The sequence below is a fragment of the Pteropus vampyrus genome, unplaced genomic scaffold (genome assembly GCF_000151845.1).
Source record: "Pteropus vampyrus isolate Shadow unplaced genomic scaffold, Pvam_2.0 Scaffold161, whole genome shotgun sequence".
In the NCBI taxonomy this organism is placed as follows: domain Eukaryota; kingdom Metazoa; phylum Chordata; class Mammalia; order Chiroptera; family Pteropodidae; genus Pteropus; species Pteropus vampyrus.
This window is the reverse complement of record NW_011888942.1, coordinates 314,665-324,712: the sequence shown is the minus strand read 5'-3', so window position 1 is coordinate 324,712 and position 10,048 is coordinate 314,665. Positions and strand designations below refer to the sequence as shown.

The 10,048-nt window shown below is 32.5% G+C and overlaps 1 pseudogene; it reads right to left on the bottom strand.

The window, feature by feature from the left end:
- Positions 1 to 9,082: 9,082 nt before the first annotated feature.
- On the bottom strand, positions 9,083 to 9,200 carry LOC111745701 (annotated as a pseudogene).
- Positions 9,201 to 10,048: the final 848 nt, after the last annotated feature.

The following is a 10,048-nucleotide window of genomic DNA, read 5'->3' as shown; positions in this document are numbered from 1 at the left end:
ATTATGTTGAACGAAAAAGAAGTTTATAGGATATGAGTTTCAATGAAAAGTTGAGTGTTTTAAAATCTCTCAAGATCTCTAATGTAGTAGAGTTTTTTAATTTGTTCAAAGACTGTTTATTATCATCTTGATCATTGTGATTATCTAGGATTATGTGTCCCTTACACTGGTGTAAAGTCATAGCTATAGACATATTAAATAAGCTGTCATAAAAAGGCATTTATTATGCAACACTGAGAAATGTAAAAGTGATTAGATGTCAAAAGAACAATTTCAGTTCAAAGTAAATATAATCTTCTGAAAACTAAAGTCTTTTGTGTTTGAGAAAAATATTAATACCCAGGATGATTAATCATAAAAAAAAAACAGTATTTCTTAGAATATGTTTAAAGATTTAGTTTAAGCCATTGTCCACTGAATATAGTTCCATGAAAGGGCAATAAATAGTCATATATTTATTATGTTACATACATACATATTACACACTTTGTATGTGTATTATATATATGCATGTATGATTTTATTATATATTATATATGCATGACTATTTATTTATAATATGAATGCATATACATTATGAATGCACAGACACACACATACACATATTTGGTATAGCTTGACCACTAACAATCAAAATAGACATTGTCATAATCACCTTAAGGTCATAGTAAAAGATCTTAATGGAATATCAGTCTCAATTTTATGAAAAAATGTATTCACAAAATCCTGCACTATGTATGCCTATCTTAGCAATTTATAAATAACATTAGAGCATTAAAGGCTCTGGGAAGACCTGCATTTTTGAAATATGTTTAATTATATTTGCTTCTGTGTTTCCTAAAGGTATTTGATTTGACAATTCGTTTATCCTGAACATTTTTCTAAAAATCCATATTCTGTGAAATATTCTTTGGGAATTACTAATCTAGAACAGTGATTCCATTGGATAGTATATAATGTTTTTCCCAACTTCAATGGACACATTGAATCCAGAGGGACATTACCTGAAAGTTGTTTCAGATATAAAGGTTGATGGCACTGTACATATCAAGATAATTTGAGAGATAGTTTACTACCCAAATGAGAGATCTATGGATAGACATAGGTGGGAGCTGGCAGGTCTCGGCTGGCTTGAGCAAAGCAGAGGTTGTAGGCTGGGCTTTATAGTGGAGAGGAGGTGAAATTAAGGAAAAGTTTTCAAGCATGGAAGATCTAAATTCCCTGTGTGTACCAACAAAACAAACAAACAAACAAAATGCTGTGCTTGTGCTTTATTATCAGCCTGTCCAGATATAATGCCAAAAAAAGAAAAGGAGAATGAGGCATAAAAATAAATCAGTGGTCAAATATCTATAATGGAGTCAACTATTATACTTCACCTCCTGATGTTTGATTTATGACTGACATGTGGTATATCTCATGTAATTGAAGCTAAATTTAAGTATAGATTTAGAACTATGTCGTGCAAACATCTATAATGAAAATGAGAAGGTCTTGGAAGACCATATGCATTCAATCATCCTAAATATTTGAGGATAGCCAGCAGATGTCTATGAGTGTTCAAGTCATATGGTCAAATATCTAAGTGCTATTTTTGACCTTAACCTTTTATCTCATTTGTTAGGCCATCTGAGCAACTTTGCCTGTGTTTTTTATCCACAGTAGCAAAAACTTTAGTGTATCAAAATTCCATGTATCTAATTAGTGAAAAATCTAATTTTAGTATTTTTATTTCCAAGGTGTAGCCGGCCAGTAAGTAGTCTAATGCTAGACCATTATTAGCAACCTACCATAGCTGTCAAAAGAGTCTTGTTCCTCATTTAGAGCTTTGAGGGTGGTAGTGATTTGAATAATATATTTGGAGATTATTTTGGAATAGTTCTTGAGTTGCAACATTTTTTAAATGTGATCCAAAGGCAGCATCAGAGTCTCACAATTTGGTTAGCAGAATAGGGCAATTGACAAGAATATAATACATTTGGGAACAAGATTATTGTGGTTTGTTCAGAGGCAGGAGCTCAAGAGGATATATGTAGCCCCAAGTGCAAGTCAAAATAGAGGTAGAAATATGAGATGAAGTAATAAATGAGTTCAGAAGGACAATAAAACCAATAACCTTTGGGGGATAAAATTTTGAACCAAGAATTTATATGTTGCTATATAAGCTGTAGCAATAAATTGTGTCTTGATGTGGGCAGAGACAGGTGAGATCTTAATTTAAATTTTTGCAGGCTGAGAGTCACGGAATTCCCAAAGTCCTTTACCCCTAAAGGGACGGCCTTGAATGAGGAATTCTTTTGATGCCATTGTATAGACAAAATGACTAGGCCATTGAGAATGGTCTAGGAGATTGTCAAGATGTATGATTTGGGTCACTTGTTAGCCAAGGCCTCCTTCAATGCCAATAAGACCACCTGGGATTTGGCTCATTGTGCTGAATCTTGGGTTCCACCCTTTATAAGAATGTTCCTGTTCACAGATGAAAAGCAGTTCTCTAGTGAGCTATATCATGTACAATTGTGGTACTTCTGCCTTTAAAGTATATGAACTCATTTACTGTTCACTCAGTTGATCCTAAGGGACTCTCCAGGTAGCCAAAGAGTCTAGGAAGTGACCACCTATAGCACTGTGATAACTGGTAAGGGACTGAGGGCAGGAGAGACTATCTTTGCCTCTAGACAAACTAAGCCAGAGAACCCAGATTTGGCTCTATTCTGTAGGTGCGATCTCCATTTCAGTAAGGAAGCTTGGTGACTGTGCTGAACTTATGGCATGCTGTTACCACATCCCACGTTGTAGTGAGCAGCTGCTGAAATTTGTCACAAGTTCAAGTCCTGTGAGATCCTCAGTTTCTAAGACGGTCTGATATGTAATTAGCAGTTGTTGCTCGAATATCATGTAATGCAGGACCAAATCAAGCAGACTTTTGCAGGATAAGCAACTGGCAGCCATCACAAGTTGTCCAGAGACCCCAAAAAACATAGGAGGCAGTCAGGCATTTTCTCAATAGAAGAGTCTCCAAGAAGTACCAAAGAATGTGCCAGCAGTGTGACTATCTGTGCTGACTCTTGGGTCTTCTGTTTTAAAGGGCCATGTTCAAAGTAAAATGATTTGTGGGTGGCCACATAAACAGTTCTTGGTAACATATGTAAATGGGAAATATGTTGCTTCCAGAAGCCAAAGAGACCTAATAGGTTTTCGGCCTACTTGACAGTGGTTGGTGCTAACAATATTAGGAGTTACCTTTTAACTATTTCAGGATCGGAGCAGCTCTCAGTGGACCATTTGATGTCTAAGAATTTTACTGAAATGGCAAGCCCTAAAAAATATGTAGGACAATAGCCCAACCCCTTTCAGTAAATGCAAAGATGAGTGTTTGTATGTTCTGTGTGAGAGTATCTAGTGAATTCTTCACAGGAGTATTAATGTAGTGTCATACCTGGGTGTGCCTAGAAAGAATTGGTTCTCTCTCTCTCTCTCTTTCTCTCTCTCTTTCTCTCTCTCTCTGACTGTCTATTTGCTTTTCCATGACTAATCTTCTGATAGGCTCATATATTGCATAAGGTATAAGAGTCTTTTTCCTGACCACTCCATAGAATGGAGGCCAATACCTGGCTAGCTCACACACATAGCCAATTGATTACACAATTACAGAATAAGAGTCCTTTCCAGAGTCTAGCATCCATCATAGACATACAATTCATTTGATGTCACAGAGACAGGTCTGAGCTGAGAGATGTGACCAAGGAATACTTTAAGGAGAGCCCCAATCCTGTGCTAATGTTCTTAAATGTGAAACATTAAAATTGCTGGTTTAAATCAGTTAAATTTTTAAAGAGACTCAATAGGATTCAATGAATACATGACAGTACAGCACAATAAAAAATGCAAGCTTTTCAGCAAACAGCTGAGTCATTCCGCATACTATGTGCAAAGTAAGCCAAGAGTCAGAAAACAAAAATTTCAAACGAGTGGTGGTCATAGCTTAGAGAATCCTTCTAAATATGCCAATCATCTTTTTGGTCACCCCATGGAAGCACAATGGACTAACACCTGAAATTTGATTGAAATGTCAAGTTTGATGGCATTCCACACATCAAGACAATGTGAAAGAAAGTTTATTACTCACACAAGGTATGCTTGGGGAGAGCCGATCAGGTACAAGAAGGTTTGGGCTCACATGGGCAAACTAGATGGAGTGAGTTGGGCCTTTCAAGAAACAAAGGGGTTGGACTGGGGACATGTTTCACATTCTTGGGAGATTTAAATTTCTTATCAGTGTCAAAGGAAGAGACACACACATGCAAAGACTTTCTTATTAACCTGTGTAATGTGTGCCAAAAGGAAAATGCAGGAAAGACTTTAAAAGAAGTCAATGGTCAAACATCAAAAAGGAAGCCAGACCCTTTGTTAAGATATTCCAAATCTAAGAAAACATAACTGCGAGTATACTACTATTACTATTTATAGTAATAATTATTAGTATATTAGCAATAATTATGATATTTGTCGTATGCTGTCTATTGTCTTATATATGCTAGTCAATATATAAACATTTAAATACATATTATTCTTTCATTGTCAGAATCTTGACAAAAAACTAATAACATATTTGAGGGGTTGAGGTTTAGTAAGGTTATTTGAAGACCAACAATTTTACTCAAGTTTTCAGTCTCAATAATTAATAATAATTATATATTTTACTTTGTTTAAAATTTATTTCATTTACTTGGATAAATATCCTAAATAAAAGATGAATATCAGGGTATAGTTAATGCTAATGTACTTAAAATTTATATTATAATTTTTGTCTTCATCATTACTGATTAGCAGTTGCTTCAAGAGGCATGAGGCAGTGATGTTTTGCTAAACTAAACAAAAATGATCATACATTCTCATTTTCTTTCTTAGGACATTTTATTCCCTGTTTATGGTTGGAAGCTATACCTTAAGTGCACAGACTAACTAATTTCTCAGAATAAAATCCAGGCTGTTTATCTGCATAATATCCACTTGAGATTGGTTAAAACTTAGTATATTTCTCATCTCATTTTTTTTTTTTTTTGCATTAGTGAACATGAGTATGCTAATAAGGACGTAACAGGATTTATTTGCAACTGTCTTTTGCATCCACTTTTTCTAGGTGTCAAGGACTCAGAAGCTAAGGAATAGTAGTTTAAAATAAATATGTTATAAAAAAGCTATGAACTGCTATCATTATGTAACATGCTGAGGTCTTTGCTATTGATCAGAAAGACTTGGCCTATTATTTTTGTCTATACATAGGCCACAGTAATGGCCCAGGAAGTCACAGAAAAATAAAAAAAAAATTTCAGAGCCTTATTTATATTAGTCTTATCCCTACTGCTGAATGGTAGTAAACTAGAGGTGTAGTGATTTTAGGCCATAGAATACATTCAGACCCTTGCATTGACTTTACAGTGTCAATGGATAGTGCATTGTCTTAAATATTGAAAAATATAAATGTGCCAAGTTAGATACAGTGACACATTGATACTTTTAAAATTGATAAGACTTGTCCTTATCTCTCCTATATTTCAGGTTGCAGAGTGACGTTTAAGCCAGGAGCTGAATAGATTCTTGGCATTAAGACATTTTAGGTTGATTATATAGCTTAATAATTGATCTAATGATAAATAAATTTTATTAAAGACCATCCCTTGCTAAGTATATATTAAATATTACTTAGTATGCCTTTTGAATATTCTTTCCTTCCTCAGATAATAAAATTATTTTCTCCATTTAAAATGCAAGTGAATACTCATGTTCTTTGTGAAGCCTCTCCTGTTTACCCCTGTTATCTATAATTGCTTTCAAGCAGTAAATTTTTCTTTCTTTGGTATCTATAGAATTTGTATATACCATTGTTTTCACTCTTGAGACATTGAATTATAATTGTTGTTTTTTGCAAGGCTAAATACACTTAAATTTAATAATTTTGTCATTTTTTTCTGGCTATAAATTGCAGAAATATAGAAATACATTAAAAATTTTTAAATCAATGAAATTTCTGAAATTTCACAAACTGAAAATTAACATAATTAATATTAATGTAATTTTAAGATACTATACATATATTTTATGTTAACCGTTAATCATTTCTATTTTTAGTTTTTCTGGTAATTATCATTATAACTTTACATTTTATATTTGTGACTCCTGTCCTCGATTTATAAAATTTGCATGCATTGTGCTAACACTGTATTAAAAGAAAGAGCTGTTCAGTGAGTTCATATTACCTGATAAACCTGCTCCTCCATTTTCCACTTTGTGTTAATATATTTTTAGTCTAATGGTTTTCCTTGAATATATATTTAAACATTTCTATGTTGAATCATTATCTTTAAACAAAGGTATTGACTCCACACTACTATAAAGTATGAAGTAATTATCATCTTTATACAAGACTATATATCTCCCTATTCACCCCTCAGATTTGAGACAAATATATCAGTGTCACAATGTTTTCCTTTAGGAAACATAGATGGAAACAGTTGGCTAGCTCATCTCTAAGTACATTTAGTACTTTTATAAGTACCGATTATATAAATTAAAGACAGAATAAATAGCATCCCTGCTATTATAATTTTAATACACATTTCTATTGAACATGGTAATGATTACAGCAATGGAAGACAGTATATAATTTCATATAACTGTATCTGTGAAACCTGAAAGAGAACAGTGCAAGGATAAAGAGTAAATAGGTACCCATTTCTTAAACACGAATAATAGCTCAAAATTATGTCATGATTTTGCTCTATATCTTCAATATTTTCAATGTAGTTTATCTTTCTCCAAGATTGTTTAATTCTGTTCATTATTGACAAAATTTACATATTTTTAACAATATTAAAATTTTTCAGTCTCTTTATTATAAAATCCATTGAAATTCTCATCTTTTTCACATTAATTTGAACCAGTTAATTTGTAGATCTGCTCCTTCTATCTCATCATTGGCTTTTCTTTCATTGCATTCTAGTTGTAACCTGCTATTTCCTGAATCACAATTATTTATCATGCTTATATTTCAATTTCATTTTAATAATGTATAATTTTGATTAAATTTATTTTAGAAAGATTTTTGTGAAAGAGAAATTTACCTGGGCCTAAGAAATTTAAAAATATGTTTATTCTGCATTCACACATGATTACTTGACGTAAAGTATAAAAATCTAGACTCAAAAGCATTTCGACTCAGAACTTTGAGACTATAGATTGATTGTCTCCTAAAATCTCATATTGTTGAAGAGAAATCTATAGTCAAAATAATTCTTATTTTTATACAAAACTTTTCTCAATTGGGAAGCTTTTCAGACTTCTTTGTTTATCCTTAGATTTATTTAATTTCACTACAGTCCATGGATCTCTCTTTTCCTTTTTACTTAATTCATTTTGCTCAGCATTTTTATTTTTGTCTATAAAGACTCAACTTATTCTTTATCTACCAGTTGACTCAATGAATATTTATAGTGTACCCCCTATGTGCTAAAAAATGTTTTAGGTTCTGTGATTCTCACTATTGATTATAGTAGACTAATATTCCTACCATTGTGGAGGTTAGAGAATATTGAGGATAGATAAAAGTTGAAAAATGTCACAATACATTATTTAATATATTAACAGTTTAAGATAGCAAAATAGAAAATAAAATAAGTTAAGCAAAGTAATGGAGAAGCTAATGAAGGATAAAGATCTCTCTATTAAATCCCGGAGTTGGGGTAGTCCTCATTGGGAAGGTAATATCTGTACAGGCTTAAAGGTAGTGAGGATTTAAACATGTGATGACCTTTAGAAAGAGCATTCCAGCCTAACAAAAGTGTCACTGCAAAAACAAGAGTCAGAGCATCCCTAGTATTGTTTGACCAATTAGCCAATGGGGATGAAACAAGGAAGAGAATGGTAGGGAAGGAGGTCAGAAAGATAGGGTTGAGCTTGTGGGTTAGGGCCTTAGAAGCCATTCAATAAATGTAGTTTCTAGTTAGAGAGATGTAGGAACTCATGGGCTTTGGACACAGAAACAACATAATCTGGTTGTAGTAGTATCACCCCGAAGCTATGATAAGATAACTCTAAGGTTCAACAGAAAAAGCAGGAAGATCTGCTTATTGTAATTACCCAGGTGAGAGATGTGGTGATTCAGATCAGGGGAGTTTCCATGGAGGCAGTGGGAAGCGATTGGATCCTGCATGTTGTCATCTTCTTCTGAAGCCAACAAGATCTCCTAATGGTGTCAATAGAGATTCTGAGAAAAACTAACTCCATCTCCTTGGATAGCATCTTCTGTGTAATTTTTAACTTGAAGTTTTCCTTCATTTTGGTTTAAATGTTAAAATGATATCATATGCTCCATCTCTTTTAAAAACTTAATCTTTCCTCCAGAGAGCATTTTTTTTTCCTAGTTTCTGTTTTTTAAATCTTTTCAGTATACCACATAATTCTTAAGATTTATCTACTTCAATGTTATTTGGGGTGGATGAAAATACAAACACATCTTCTAAGCTCTGGCATTATAAAAAATAATTCTGTCAATAATTATTTTAAGGTTGTATTTTTAGAGCAGTTTTAGGTTTGTAATAAAATTAAGAGGGAAGTAAAGAGGTTTCCCATACATCTCTTGCCCTGACAAGTGCATGGCCTCCCCATTATGAACATTACTCACTATCATGGTATTTTTTTTTTCAACAAAAGATAAACCTAACATTGATACATCATAATTATTCAAAGTCCATAGTTTACATTAGAGTTCACTTTTGGCATTATATATTCTATGGATTGGAGCGAATGTATAATGCCATATATCCATCAGTATACTATCATATAAGTATTTTCAATGCCATAAAAATCTTCTGTGATCCACCTATTTATTTCCAACCTCCCACCAGAAATTTAAAATCTTTTGTTGTATACTGCCACGTTTTCTAAAACACTAATTTATCTTCCCTCCAAAACAGAGGGCGACTTTATATTTCATAGTCCACACTTTAGTTATAAGTGTTCTATAATAAGCATGTTTTTTTTAATTATTAGAAGATATTATTATTATTTTTTTTTATTTGTATGCCTACAGCACCTGGTCTTCTTAGATGGTCTCTCACCCAAGTACTAACCAGGCCTGACTCTACTTAGCTTCCGAGATCAGATGGGATTGGCATGTTCAGGGTAGCATGGCTGTAGACAAGAAGATAAATATTATTAAATTGATATTAGTGATCTTTAACTGGGTAGCACTAAATGGTGTATGAAACTGCGATGTATTAGAAATGGTGCTCATTTCACTCTGTCACTGTAAAAGACCCCAGGAAAATAAATGCTAATGCAAGCCAAAGGTTTATTCTTAATTGACAAAACTGGTCCTCTTTAAATAAAGTTAATGCAGTTAATCAGTTTTTAGATAACAAAAAACAATTAATTGAATCACTTCATAGTTTTATATTTTAAAGTATTAAAGAGTATAAGCTGAAATATGTGGAATATGATGTATCTGCTAATTATTTGTAAAATATATATTTTTCCTAATTTTAATTTAATAATAATGGAATGAATTATTATCTTAAATTTTCATTTTGTTCTGTTATACTTCAACTAACTGAAAATTGTCAGCACTTTTTCAGCGTGAGCTCTCTTCTAACACAACTACATTTTATAGGAAAAAATTTAATCGGCTTTTATGAGATAAAATTTAATTAATTTTTCATACCTGAACCTGTGTCAGGTTTTTGATGATGTAGCACTTAACACACAATATATGTTTTATTAAATAAAAATTAACAATTCATTTTGTACACTTAATTATTAAAGAAAGCATTATCTCAAATGATTGAGGCAAAATAGTAGAAAGGCAATCAAAGCTGAAAAAGATTAAAAAGAAAGTAATAATTCCAATTATATTAACTTTCCGGTATCTCATATTTACTGCAATTACTTTGTCAGTCCTTTTATTTATTAATTCAGTAAATATCTACTGCTACCTACAATGCTTGGTGTTAAAAAAAGAACTACAAGACAACTCACAGGCACTTTCTTC